Source organism: Elgaria multicarinata, chromosome 19 (genome assembly GCF_023053635.1).
Source record: "Elgaria multicarinata webbii isolate HBS135686 ecotype San Diego chromosome 19, rElgMul1.1.pri, whole genome shotgun sequence".
Taxonomy (NCBI): Eukaryota; Metazoa; Chordata; class Lepidosauria; order Squamata; family Anguidae; genus Elgaria; species Elgaria multicarinata.
In genome coordinates, this window is record NC_086189.1 from 9,506,208 (window position 1) to 9,521,657 (window position 15,450).

The window sequence follows — 15,450 nt, forward strand, 5'->3', positions numbered from 1 at the left end:
CTGGTGCATACAGGCTTACTGCCTCTGATACTGGAGGTAGCACATAGCCATCAAGACTTGTAGCCATCGATACCCTTCTGCTCCAAGAATTTGTCTAACCTCTTTTTAAAGCCATCCAAAATGGTGGTCATAACTACATCTTGTGGTAGTGAATACCGTAGTTTAATTAAACTCTGTATGAAGAAGTACTTTCTTTTATCTGTCCTGAATCTCCCATGGGATGACCCCGGGTTCTAGTATTATGACTCCCGATTCACTTTCTCCACAGCATTCATGATTTTGTACACCTCTGTCATGTCTCCCCATAGCCTCCTTCCCCACCCCCCAAGCTACACTGCCCCAGCTGTTTAGCTTGGAAACAGTCCCAGCATTTAACTTCTCTAAAAGAAATCTGTGGACCTGGCTACATGTTACACTTACCATATGGAAAGTTGCCGTAGCTAAGCCAGGCAACTTGGGGCCACAGCTAGACCTAAGGTTTATCCTGGGATCATCCAGGGTTTGCCCCTGCCTGAGCACTGGTTCCCCTGTGTGTCACCTAGATGAACAAGTTTGTCCCCTGGACGATCCAGGGATAAACCTTAGGTCTAGCTATGGCCTTGGTCTATGCATAGCAGAATGGGAATATAAGAACGTAAGAACATAAGAAGAGCCCTGCTGGATTAGGCCAAGGGTCCATCTAATCCAGCACTCTGTTCACACAGTGGCCAACCAGCCATCGGCCAGGGATGAACAAGCAGGACATGGTGCAACAGGACCCTCCAACCCATGTTCCCCAGAAACTGGTGCACACAGTCTTATTGCCTCGAATACTGGAGATGACATACAGCGATCTGGGCTAGTAGCCATTGATAGCCTTCGCCTCCAGGAATTTATCCACCCCTCTTTTGAAGCCATCCAGATTGGTGGCCATCATGCCATCTTGTGGTAGTGAATTCCATAATTTAATATGTTGGAAGGCTCCTGAAATAGACAATATCTCTTCAGAATGCCAGTATAAGAATCATATTTTTGATGCTGCCTTCTACAGTCTTTCTCCAAAATATGCTTGATGATGATGATTTACTTGCAAAAATGCAAACAAACCGACAAGCATGGAGAACATTTTTTTTTAAATGGTGTCCCATGTCTACATTCCAAAATGGTACATCCCACCTTACAACTTCAGTACTACTGGAGCATCTCATTCTTCCGAATGCTTCGTTCGGCCCTGATTGCCAAAAGTTCTGATGTCTCAAAGAGCTTTGGCTATTGGTGGGTATAGAAATGTAATAAATAAATAAATGAAGTCTTCCCTGTGGACAAGAGGAAAAGGAATGTAGGACTACTGCCATCCTTTCTTCCCTGTCTGTCTGATCTTATCTCTCCTTTAGGAGTTTATTTTCCCTAGTGGTTGAGAGCGGGGGTGGGGGGGGAACCACAGCATGAAGTAGCTGCCAAGGAGATATAAGACAACCATAGATAAGAAACCAATGAATAAAGCTGGCCAGCAGCTCAAAGATCCTTTGCAGGTAGCTCCATGACTATCAACATACAGCCATTGCCATTTTCTTATATAAGAAAATATATAATACATATATCCCCCATTTAAAGACATATAATAGAAGCCAAGAGAGAGAGAGAGATGTTCAGTGCCATCTAAATAATGTAGGGCTTTCATTTTCTATGCCTTCCATCTTCAAGGTCATATCTCCACCCTATATGGGGTGTTAAGCAACATTTTCACCCCATAGAGCCATCCAAAGTTGGCTAGAGTTAGAAGACCTAGAGACAGTCGTGCACGTGCTGGTAACTTCAAGGCTTGACTTCTGCAATGCGTTCTACATAGGGCTACCTTTGTGCCTAGTCCAGAAACTTCAACTAGTTCAAAATATGGCAGCCAGGCTGGTCACCAGTACACCTAGGGGGGACCACATTACACCAGTTTCAAAATCTCTTCACTGGCTGCCAATTCATTTCCGAGCAAAGTATAAAGTGTTGGTTTTCACCTTTAAAGCCCTACACGGTTTGGGTCCAAGCTACCAGCGGGATCACCTTCTCCCGTACAATCCGCCCCGCACACTCAGGTCCTCTGGGGAAAATCTACTTCAGCTAGCAAAAACTAGATTAACAACTGTTACCTAGAGGACCTTCTCTTCTGCTGCTCCCAGACTGTGGAATGGCCTGCTGAAGGAGACTCGTCAACTTAACAGTCTACTAGCATTCAAGAAAGCTATAAAGACTGATCTCTTCCGGCAGGCCTATCCAGTGGAATTTTAAGATGTTTTTAACATGTTTTTAGGATGTTTTTTTAAGGATGTTTTTAATTAATTAATTAATTAATTAATTACATTTCTATACCATCCAATAGCCGGAGCTCTCTGGGCAGTTCAATATACATTTAACAATGTATATTATGTTTTGATTGAGTGCTGTGTGTTTTATCGTTCATTATTGTTCCTCGCCTCGATCAAAATGGAGAGGCTGGAATTATTATTATTATTATTATTATTATTATTATTATTATTATTATTATTATCATACAAAATAGCCATCCAATCTGCCCTCTTATGGCTTCACAAATGTAGTGGGTGTTTCTGAAGTCACTTTTATTTTGTTATGAGTCACGGCATGGGTTGATGGCCACCATCTGGGAGGCCTATTTCTTCGTCAACGTTGGCCTGGTGGCCATTGCTCCTCCTTTCTCTTGACACAGCAGCTGGGCTGGCAGTAAATCTGAAATTGCCTTTGTTTTGAGAGAGGTCAGCTGACCTACCGTCTGGAGAGTGATGGAGAGGCCTTCATCTCAGTACGACTATTCGCCATTCCCCTGTGTTATGGGGAGATTGCTCAGAACTGAGTCAATGCCGTTTTTATGGTTCAGTTCCACAAAGCAATTAAAGGCGAGTGAGTGAGCTTTCCCAACCTTTACTAAAAACTGCGGCTGTTTATCAATGTGTCAAGCTGTTGGCAGATTCAAGAAATCTAAATTTAACAGGTGACTGGTTTTGTCATGCCTGACTGCAGCCAATGGATCTTCCGGATATAGAGTCCCAACCGGACAATCAGAGCCAATAGAACAAGCTGTTGTGGAGAAAGGGAATGAATAGAGTTAGCTAGAGAGTTTGCTGCATACCTTCTTTAAATATATATGTATTCACCGCAGATGCTTAATGGCTTTTGCAATTGATTTCAGCAGCAGCATTTTTCGATTACTGATTCCGGTTCTACCACTGGGCAGAAGAAAAAAAACGCCCTGCATGAAATAATGATAAAAATGAACATGATTTCATTTTGCTTAACATTTACCCCAAATACCTAATGCCGTCATTCCCAAACTTTTTGAACTCACCCCCTTTGTAAACTTTTACTGCCTTCTAGGTCCCCAATGCTCAATCGACTCACAACCATTTCTTCAGTGAGAATTCCCCCCCCTGTACAGGAGTTTGCCTCTGTACAGCGGGTGTACACTGGATGGATATTTCCATTGAGCTACCCAGTGAAGGAGCTGTTTCTCCACTGATGCTGGCAGCGCTGGGAAGAGAAAAACTCCATTCACACACACACAGCCAGGTCTGAGGCATTGTAGAGGATGCAAAATGGTGGCCAAAATGGTGGCCTGGCTGCTCATGGAGTTGCCAGTGCTGCAGCCACTTGCTATGGTAGGAAAACAACAACAGAACCCATCATAGGGGTTGGGAATAAAGTTAGCTGTGACTACTGCTCCTGGTGAGCACCCCACCCCGAGGAACTGTTGGAGAGTTTCTCCACCCCCTGGAGAATGTCATTGTTTTCCTTGGCTCACAACTAGGTTGGAGAATGTCAATAGTAGGGTTGCCGTGAGCATCCAACTGGGTCTGTGAGGGCAGCACCACCACCACCCCCATGTCCAGACCTCATGGAACCTCTGAGGCCCCCATTGGCACAAAGGGGAAATGTGTGATTTTCCAAGGCTCTGGAAATTCCACGTATCCCCCTTTCATGCTAATGGCGGCCGCCATAGGAGCCAAAGGAGGGAATGCACAATTTCCAGAGCCTCCAGAAATGACGCATCTTTGGTGCAAGTGGTGGCTGCCATTAATGTGGAGGGGTGTGTGTGCAATTGTGGCATCTGCTGTGGACGGCTGCTGGGCTCTTGTTGAGGCAAGTTCAAGTCCAAGTCAAGTTTATTGTATTTAGCAACCAGCCATTATACAGTTTCAAACAGATGCGGTACGTACATACATTCATTCATTCCCTTGGCCTTTGTGCGCAAGAGCAGGGCCAGCACGAGAAACTTTGCCATCCTAAAAGTTACGTATTTGTTAAAACCATTCAATAAAAAAACACAGTTTTTCGAGGGATGATCTTCCCGTCATCTGAACTAGCAAAGGAAGGATATAATTTTTCCTAATGTCTGAATAGACTTTGCATTCTAAAATAAAATGGGTGATGTTCTTCTAAAGTAAAAAGGTTGCAAGGGCGACCTCTGGCTTCCTTGGGGATACTGTAATGTTTTCATTACAGTCTAAATGAAAACAAGGAAGTTAAGGAAACAGGTAAAAAAATGCAATTTTGTATACTAAAATATGTTAAAAATAACATTCACAGCGCATTTCAAAAGTACAATAATACAACAAGACATTCAGAATGCTAGACAGAAAATGCTCAGTAAACTTGATCCATTTGGCCAGACGCGTTTCGACCCTTGGTCTTCCTCAGTGGCCAGTTTGCCAAGCTGATTAGTACCGTGGGCTACTTTCTCTCGGGGCTGACTTAAAAGTTCCAAACATTAAACAAAATCAGATGTCACTCCCCCACAATATACAGTATGAGTCCAAATATTCAAAGGAAGCCCAAACAGCCAAGCTGAATATGAGCCAACAGTGCGATATGGCTGCAAGAAAGGCAAATGCTATTTTGGGCTGCATTAATAGAAGTATAGCTTCCAAATCACATGAGGTACTGGTTCCTCTCTATTCGGCCCTGGTTAGACCTCATCTAGAGTGTTGCGTCCAGTTCTGGGCTCCACAATTCAAGAAGGACGCAGACAAGCTGGAGCGGGTTCAGAGGAGGGCAACCAGGATGATCAGGGGTCTGGAAATAAAGCCCTATGAAGAGAGACTGAAAGACCTGGGCATGTTTATCCTGGAGAAGAGAAGACTGAGGGGAGACATGATAGCACTCTTCAAATACTTAAACGGTTATCACACAGAGGAGGGCCAGGATCTCTTTTCAATCCTCCCAGAGTGCAGGACACGGAATAACGGGCTCAAGTTAAAGGAAGCCAGATTCCGGCTGGACATCAGGAAAAACTTCCTGACTGTTAGAGCAGTATGACAATGGAATCAGTTGCCTAGGGAGGCTGTGGGCTCTCCCACACTAGAGGCCTTCAAGAGGCAGCTGGACAACCATCTGTCAGGGATGCTTTAGGGTGGATTCCTGCATTGAGCAGGGGGTTGGACTCGATGGCCTTGTAGGCCCCTTCCAACTCTGCTATTCTATGAGTCTATGATTCTATGAAATGGATCAAGTTTACTGAGCATTTTCTGTCTAGCATTCTGATTGCCTTGTTGTATTATTGTACTTGTGAAATGCTCTGTGGATGTTATTTTTAACATTATATTTTAGTATATAAAATTGCAATTTTTTTTACCTGTTTCCTTAACTTCCTTGTTTTCATTTAGACTGTGTTAGGTTAACGTTATCACCTCTTTGTTGCATTTGCCCCATGCAATCTGCCAAGGGGAGTACATTTAACCTTGCCCAGGCACTCACGAGCCTTGGGAGGCACTCATGAGCTTTAGGAGTGCCAGGCAGAGGCTTGCTGGTGTGCAGGCAATTTCTTCCATGCCTAGTCAAGAGGCTATTTGTATAGCGCTCTAGAACTAACCCAAACAAATTATTTCCACAAACCAAAATGGTCGATTTAGCTTTCAACACCCCACTAATCTGGACTGCAGGTGTGGGGCATATACCAAAATGGCACCTCTGATCACCAGAACAAAAGATGAGGAGAGAGGGTGGTGAGAGAGGGGGTGAGAGACAGGGAGAAGGGGGGAGAGAGAGAGAGAGAGAGAGAGAGAGAGAGAGAGAGAGAGAGAGAGACTACACCAGTTTCCTGTCTGTCAGTGCACAGCCAGGAGACAAATTTATGCTTTCGTTGCTTTCAAGCTCCAGTTCATCCTTGCCCATTGACCTGTTCCGCAGTTTAGAACCAGCTGCAGAAAACAGCTGTCATCCTCTGTTACTTTGCCAGCTGTATTCTTAAGGCAGTCATCAAAGTCTGGCAGCAACTGAAGGCAATTCAATTAGGTATGACGGTCAAACAGAAACTGGGTTGGGGTGGGGGGCGGTGGTCAATTGAAGTCTGTCCAGTTCTCTCTCGGTTGAAATCTTGATGAGCAGAGAAAGGGAGGGGGCACCCTAATTTAAGTAACCCAGGAGCCCACATCTGAAAGAGGAGGTGCTTTTTCAAGGGCACATCAAGGGAAAGACACATCTGGAAGCAGCTAGAAGCTACCACCTGCTTCTTAACTGTTCGAGGCCCCTCGTTCCACCCACCCACCCAGATGTCTCTTCACCTTGTGCCTCTAATACGTTACCACTAAAATTAATAGTAGTAACTAATGTTCTTAGGGCACCGTCTGTTCTGGCGTTGCCACCTATGGCGGTGATGGTAACGTGGGGAATTTATTGGCAGCCAGTTCAGTTTCTTCCATGCCCCAAAGTCAGGGGGTGGCAAGGTTAATGACATCCAGAAATTGGAAGGTTCAAGGAGATAATGATATAGTAGTAGTAGTAATTTATTAATGCTTAGGCCATCGGCCACTCGCATACAAAATAGATACACTATGGGCCTTGCTAGACCTACCAGATAATCCGGTCGGGAGTCGGGGCGAGGCCGTGCTGCAGCTAGCGTGCACCATCGCCCCTAGCTAGACGTACGCGACGGGGCAAGGGAAAGCCCCGTCGCGTGCTCCAGATTTTTTCTCTCTTAAAGGGCCATGTGCGCAGGAGCGCACCAACGAAAAAGTAAGCACATTTTTTAACAAAATAAAGGGTTCCCCGCTCTCCCTGCCCCTGATTTCCCCCCCACACAATGTTTGATGCCTCCCTGCCCGCTCGCTCGCCCGTCCTCTCCCGTCCGCCATGTCAGTCCCCGTTCTTCTTCCCCCCGTCCGCCATGCCCTGTCCCCGTTCTTCCCCCCCATCTGCCATGCCCGTCCCCTGCCCCCACTTGCCATGCCTGTCCCCCGTCCGCCATGCCCGTCCCCATCCTTCTCCCCCCCAATCTCTCCTGCCAGGTCCGTACTTTCCCCCGGCCCCCATCTCCCCCCCCGTAATTCCCCCCCCCGGCCCGATGGGCACAGCGCTCCTATGGAATGCTGAGCCCAGTGCGTGGCTTCTCCCAGCTACTCGCGAGTAAGCGAGCAGCCGGGAAAAGCCACGGACCCTGCTAGACCTTCCGCAGCCCTGGCCTCAGCCCAGGGCTGTGGAAAAGCTGGTCCATAAGCGGATCCGCTTATCCCAGTTCAAGGGCGGACTTAGCCCGGCCTGACCCCGGTATCCCCTGTGCGTCATCTGGATGCACAGGAGGGAGACCGGGCCTCACACCGGGCTAACTCCTCATCTAGCAAAGGCCTATGAAGAAACAACAATACAAAAATACTACATATAATCACAAACAGATCATGCATAATAAAAGAATAAAATTCAATACAATTAAAAGCATAATTTGAATATAAAATTTGTAGTTAAATAAGAGCATTTCCAGCACAGTCAACTGCAATCTCAGTAATAAATCTTGCCCGAATTTCCATTGCCGCCAGGGCAAAAAGAGATACTTTGTGCGTTACCCTAGAGTCAGTGTCAGACAGGAGATCGGAAATCTTTTCTGAAGTGGTATTGAAGTGTAGTTGATACAGAATAGATTCCAAAAATTTAGTTATTGGTTCAGAGTATAAAGAATAGAAGAGCAAATAATGAGACAGATCCTCAATTTCTGGGGCCCCACAAATACACAGACGGAGGGCCAAAGTGGTGTGCTGATATCTGCCATCCGTCACAGCTGTGGGCATAGTTTGTAAAGGAGGGCTGTAAATGCTTACCTAAGCTTTGGGGATGTAAGCTTTACCAGGTCAACAGCCCTTTGGTGGTCAAATTTATAAAGCCTATACCATTTTGAAAATTTGGAATTGTTAATAGTAATGACGTAGAAGATTGGTATAAAGAAATATGGGATATTGCTATAAATGATAAATTAACATGTATTATTATTATTATTATTATTATTATTATTATTATTTATTTATTTATTTATATAGCACCATCAATGTACATGGTGCTGTACAGAGTAAAACAGTAAATAGCAAGACCCTGCCTCATAGGCTTACAATCTACTAAAATCATAGTAAAACAATAAGGAGGGGAAGAGAATGCAAACAGGCACAGGGTAGGGTAAGCAGGCACAGGGTAGGGTAAAACTAACAGTATAAAGTCTGCACAACATCAAGTTTTAAAAGCTTTAGGAAAAAGAAAAGTTTTTAGTTGAGCTTTAAAAGCTGCGAATGAACTTGTAGTTCTCAAATGTTCTGGAAGAGCGTTCCAGGCGTAAGGGGCAGCAGAAGAAAATGGACGGAGCCGAGCAAGGGATTTAGAAGGGGAATAACAAGAAACCATGATTTTGAAGAGATATGGAAATTGTTCCTAGAACATGTACTGTTAAAAGGGAGAGGAAGAACACCTCCAGAAGAAACAATGCAATTTTGAAAACTAGAATAAGATCCCGAGGGTGGGGGTGGGGCACTTATTAATGTCAGTTAGTTAAGAAGTAGGATGTATAGATAAGAAATAAGATAGGGTGACCAAATGAAAAGGAGGACAGGGCTCTTGTATCTTTAACAGTTGCATAGAAAAGGGGATTTCAGCAGGTGTCATTTGTATATATAAAGAACCTGGGGAAATTCCCTCTTCATCACAACAGTTAAAGCTGCAGGAGCTATACTAGAGTGACCAGATTTAAAAGAGGGCAGCTTTAACTGTTGTGATGAAGAGGGAATTTCACCAGGTTCTCCATATATACAAATGACACCTGCTGAAATTCCCTTTTCAATACAACTGTTAAAGATACAGGAGCCCTGTCCTCCTTTTCATAGGGTCACCCTAAATAAGAGGAATGTTATGTTATGTATGTATATAATTAATCATGTGTTGTTAAATAATAAAATAAAAATAAATAAAAAAAGGCAGGGGATGATGGAAATCAGGTAAGGGAGAAGGAACCACAGAGAGTTGAAAAGAAGCACAGGTTCATTTTCAGTTCCTCTTGTTCTCTCTCTCTCTCTCTCTCTCTCTCTCTCTCTCTCTCTCTCTCTTTTCCTGCACCTTGACAGTGTGCAAACAGTTGTAAAAAAAAATAAAGGTCAGCGAGATAATCTTGATAAATATTTAATAGCCGCCGGGGTTTTTTCCACAATTTATTTATTTATTTATTTAACGTCTCCCTCATTGTTACAGATTGAATGTCTAACAGTGATGACATCTGGCACACGAGGAGCTGAAAGCAATTACATGAAACCTTGAATTGAAAGTGGGAGAAAGACGAGGAGAGGAGGGGCAGGCACTCACCAGGAGGGGGGAAAGCAGGGGACCGCCCGCGACCCCCAGGAAGTTAAGGCAATCTGCCAAGCAGCAAGGAGGCTTGTGCACGAAACAGCCGTTCCAAATGCTTCACCGTGTTTGTGGACAGAGAAATGGGGGTGGGCGTAAGGTCGCTTGCACCACATTTGTCCAGGAGAAGAAGGAATCCAATAGTTTCTGGGAGAGAGGCACACCGTTAGCAGTGAGACTGCACCTTCCTTCTGCTTTATTTTATTTACTTTTGCTTTTTTTGTTTGTTGTTGTTTCAAGCAACAGTAGGGTGACCCTATGAAAAGGAGGAGAGGGCTCCTGTATCTTTAACAGTTGTGTTGAAAAGGGAATTTCTGCAGGTGTCATTTGTATATATGGAGAACCTGGTGGATTCCCTCTTCATCACCACAGTTAAAGCTGCCCTCTTTTAAATCTGGTCATTCTAGTATAGCTCCTGCAGCTTTAACTGGTGTGATGAAGAGGAAATTTCACCAGGTTCTCCATATATAAAAATGACACGTGCTGAAATTCCCTTTTCTATGCAACTGTTAAAGATACAGGAGCCCAGTCCTCCTTTTCATATGGTCTCCCTATGTTAAAGATACAGGAGCCCTGTCCTCCTTTTCATAGGGTCACCCTATGTTAAAGATACAGGAGCCCGGTCCTCCTTTTCATAGGGTCACCCTATGTTAAAGATACAGGAGCCCTGTCCTCCTTTTCATATGGTCACCCTATGTTAAAGATACAGGAGCCCGGTCCTCCTTTTCATATGGTCACCCTAAGCAGCAGCAACTGTGTTGGCCACCATTTTGCACCTTCTACAATGCCCAGTAAGATGCAGAAGGGCAGCTGTGTCTCCTATTTTACAATGGATGGTCTTCTATTTGAAGGGCTGCTGGTGGACTGCTCTCTGTTCCAGTTTAAAGGTAAAAAGCCACCCACCTGGTTACATTCTGCACCATGGTGAAACATAGGGATGACAGAAGAACCCGTCTGGGAGTGGGGAGATCACCGAGCTCTCATTGGCTTGGCTCCCACATTTCAATTAGTTTCCCCATGAGCTGGCCTGATCTGGATTTCCCAGGTTAGATGGATTAGTGTAAATAGGAATTTCCAGAAAATTACAATTTTCATAATTGGAGCAAATTTTGGATTCAATTTGCATAATTTGCAGCTGCAATTTGCACAAATTTCTATTTATGTATTTTTTTAAAAAAAATGGAAAAAAGTTCTCAGATTTTGGGGAAAGCTCATTGCTTGGTAGTCAGATGCAAACAGAGTTGAGTGGGGGCACAGAAATCCTGAAATCCCCCAAAGTGCTGCATTCCCCAGTGACAGACATTCCTACTGCAAAGGACTGTATTTCACAATATTTCTAAATTTGCATATAATCATGGAATCAGAGAAAGAAGAGTTGGAAGGGGCCCATAAGGCCATTGAGCCAATATATATGTTATCATAGAATCATAGAATAGTAGAGTTGGAAGGGTCCTATAAGGCCATCGAGCCCAACCCTCCACTCAATGCAGGAATCCACCCTAAAGCATCCCTGACAGATGGCTATCCAGCTGCCTCTTGAAGGCCCCCAGTGTGGGAGAGCCCACCACCTCCCTAGGTCATTGGTTCCATTGTTGTACTGCTCTAACAGTCAGGAAGTTTTTCCTGATGTCCAGCTGGAATCTGGCTTCCTGTAACTTGAGCCCATTATTCTGTGTCCTGCACTCTGGGAGGATCGAGAAGAGATCCTGGCCCTCCTCTCTGTGTCAACCCTTTAAGTATTTGAAGAGTGCTATCATGTCTCTCCTCACTCTTCTCTTCTCCAGGATAAACATGCCCAGTTCTTTCAGTCTCTCTTCATAGGGCTTTGTTTCTAGAACCCTAATCATCCTGGTTGCCCTCCTCTGAACACGCTCCAGCTTGTCTGCATCCTTCTTGAATTGTGGAGCCCAGAACTGGACACAATACTCTAGATGAGGCCTAACCAGGGCCGAATAGAGAGGAACCAGTACCTCATGTGATTTGGAAGCTATACTTCTATTAATGCAGCCCAAAATAGCATTTGCCTTTCTTGCAGCCATATCGCACTGTTGGCTCATATTCAGCTTGTGATCTACAACAATTCCAAATTCTTTCTCGTTTGTAGTATTGCTGAGCCAAGTGTCCCCCATCTTGTAACTGTGCATTTGGTTTCTATTCCCTAAATGTAGAACTTGGCCTTTATCCCTATTAAATTTCATTCTGTTGTTTTCAGCCCAGCACTCCAGCCTATCAAGATCACTTTGAAGTTTGTTTCTGTCTTCCAGGGTATTAGCTATCCCACCCAATTTGGTGTCATCTGCAAATTTGATCAGCATTCCCTGCACCTCCTCGTCCAAATCATTAATAAAAATGTTGAAGAGCACTGGGCCCTGGACTGAGCCCTGCGGCACCCCACTCGTTGCCTCTCCCCAGTTTGAGAAGGTTCCATTGAGAAGTACTCTTTGAGTCTGATTCTGTAGCCAACTGTGGATCCACCTAATAGTTGTTCCATCTAGCCCACTTTTAGCTAGTTTGTTAATCAGAATGTCATGTGGTACTTTGTCAAAAGCTTTGCTGAAGTCAAGATATATGACGTCCACAGCATTCCCACAGTCCACAAGGGAGGTTATCCTATCAAAAAACGAGATCAGATTAGTCTGACAGGATTTATTCCTGACAAATCCATGTTGGCTTCTAGTAATCACTGCATTGATTTCAAGGTGTTAACAGATTGACTTCTTTATAATCTGCTCCAGAATTTCCCCAGGGATGGATGTCAGACTGATTGGTCTGTAGTTCCCAGGTTCCTCCTTTTTGCCCTTTTTGAAGATAGGGACAACATTAGCCCTCCTCCAGTCGTCCGGCACCTCACCCGTCTTCCATGATTTTACAAAGATAATAGACAAAGGTTCTGAGAGTTCTTCTGCTAGCTCCTTCATTACTCTAGGATGCAGTTCATCGGGCCCTGGAGATTTAAACCCATTCAAGGAAATTAGGTGTTCTTTGACCATTTGTTTATCAATCTCAAACTGCAATCCTGCCCCCTCAACTTCTGCTTCACTTTTTCCAGGGGGGTCATAGACCCGCTTTTGGGAGAAGACCGAGGCAAAGTAGGAATTGAGCACTTCAGCCTTTTCTTTGTCGTCTGTTATCAATTTGCCATCCTCATTAAGCAGTTGAACCACCATTTCTTTCCTCTGCCTTTTACTACTCACGTATCTGAAGAAAGCCTTTTTATTGCTTTTAGCATCCCTCGCTAATCTCAGCTCATTCACAGCTTTAGCCTTCCTGACACCATTTCGGCACTTCTGTGCCACTTGTCTGTACTCTTCTTTTGTAGCCTGGCCTTCCTTCCACTTCCTATATGTATCCCTTTTTGTTTTCAGGTCATCTCTAAGCTTTTTGTGGAGCCACATTGGTTTCCTCTGTTGTCTTCTATCTTTTCTCCTTGTTGGAATTGTTTGTAACTGTGCCTTTAAAATTTCATTTTTTAAATACTCCCACCCATCCTGCACTCCTTTTCTCATTAGGCTCCCTTGCCACGGGACCTTACTTATTATAGTTCTGAGTTTATTAAAATCAGCTTTCCTAAAATCCAGAGTACGTGTATGGCTATGCTTGACTTTTGTCTCCTTCATAATCAAGAATTCAAGTACGACGTGGTCACTTTCCCCCAGAGTTCCCGTAACTGCCACTTTATCCACTAAGTCATCCCTATTGGTCAATAACAAGTCAAGGATTGCCGATCCTCTAGTTCCTTCCTCCACTTTCTGAAGGAGAAAGTTATTACCCATACATGTCAGGAATTTCTTGGAAGGGCCGCTTTTGGCAGTAATGGTCTCCCAACAGATATCAGGGTAATTGAAGTCCCCCATCACTACTACATCCCACTTCCTTGAAACACTGGCAATTTGTTTCTCAAAAGTTTCGTCCTCGTCTTCTCCTTGATTGGGTGGTCGGTAGTAGACTCCGATTATCATATTCTTTTTATTCCTTGCCCCATTTATTTTAATCCAGATGCTCTCGACGGGGCTCCCGGTCTCATCCACCTGTATTTCTGTGCAGGGATAGGTATTTTTAACATATAGTGCAACTCCCACCTCCCTTTCTATTTCTTCTTGTTCTTTTTGAACAAGTTATATCCTTCAATTGCTATATTCCAGTCATGGGAGTCATCAGTTTCAGTTATACCTATCAAGTCGTATTTGCCTTCATGTAATAAGAGTTCAAGTTCATTCTGTTTGTTTCCCATGCTCTGGGCATCTCTTCATTGGGCTTTGTTTCCAGACCCCTGATCATCCTGGTTGCCCTCCTCAAAACAATCTCCCCTCAACATATAACAATTTTACATAACTCAATGTCCTCCCTTGTTCTTATTCTAGTATTGTGAGATAGAACTGGTAGTTGCTACATTACACATACATACATACACACACACACACACACACACACACACACACACACACACTGGCAAATATTGAGAGAAGATTCTGTTTCAATGAGGGTAGGCTGACCATATGAAAAGGAGGACAGGGCTCCTGTATCTTTAACAGTTGTGATGAAGAGGGAATTTCAGCAGGTGTCATTTGTATGCATCCAGCACCTGGTGAAATTCCCTTTTCGTTACAATACTCAAAGCTACAGGAGCCCTGTCCTCTTTTGTATCTAGTCAGTCTAGTATAGCTCCTGCAGCTTTAAATGTTGTGATGAAGAGGGAATTTCCCCAGGTGCTGTATGTATACAAATGACACTGGCTGAAATTCCCTCTTCATCACAACTGTTAAAGATACAGGAGCCCTGTCCTCCTTTTCATATGGTCACCCTAAATGAGGGAAGGATGAGAAAAAGTAAAATCCAAGACATTTTTTTCAGGTGGGGGGATCTCTTCTGATAAATTTCAGCTCACCTCTAGTAGCAAGGACAGTCCTGTATGACAGAGCCAATGTCTAACCATTGGGGGAAATCTATTATAAAGACCAGAAAAGTCCAAGGCCTAATCTACACCAAGCAGGATATTCCACTATGAAAGTGGTATACAGTATAAAGGCAGGAGCCACACTACTGCTTTATAGTGGTATTGAAGTGTACTGACAACTGTTGGGGCCCATTGACACATACCGTATACTGCTTTCATACCGCTATATCCTGCTTGGTGTGGCTCCTGCCTTTTATATACCGCTTTCAAAGTACAATATCCTGCTTGGTGTAGATTAGGCCCAAGTCTATAGGAAGAAGGAACAAGGGTCATGGTAGACCTGAAAGTAATTGTAGCTAGCTACGGTCAGTAAAGACCATACAGCATCCTAAGGAAGCTACCGGCTGGTTTTATGCTGCACCTCTGATGCTGACACAGCACCACCTGCTGGCAAATGCTGGCATCATCTAAGAATATGATACTGTAAGCCTTATTACTAGAGATCTCTTAGACCAATTTTGCTCATTTTTGCTTTAAATTGAAGCTTAAGTATTGTAGATGTGCAGAAAAAAATTAACACTTGAGTTTTAGAACTTCAGCAATCAGTTTCTCCTATGCCAGACAGGCAGGGCAGGCCCTCCACCAGCAGGGTGACAGACAGCCCAGCATGGCCAATCAGTTTGGCACAAAGGCTGGCCCCAGCCCATCCATGTGGTTAGGCTGTCGCCGCCAGTAGGGAGAGGACAGAGGCAGCCAATCAGAGTGCACAAGGAAGGGGAGAGGCCAAACTGCATGCAAATTTGAGAGGGGGGTTCGCTTTGCATGAGACACGTTTGCATTATTCATGAGCCCCTCTGTGAACCATAGCACCCACTCATGTTCCACAACAACTGACATTCTTAGGCATACTGTCCCTAAAACATCAA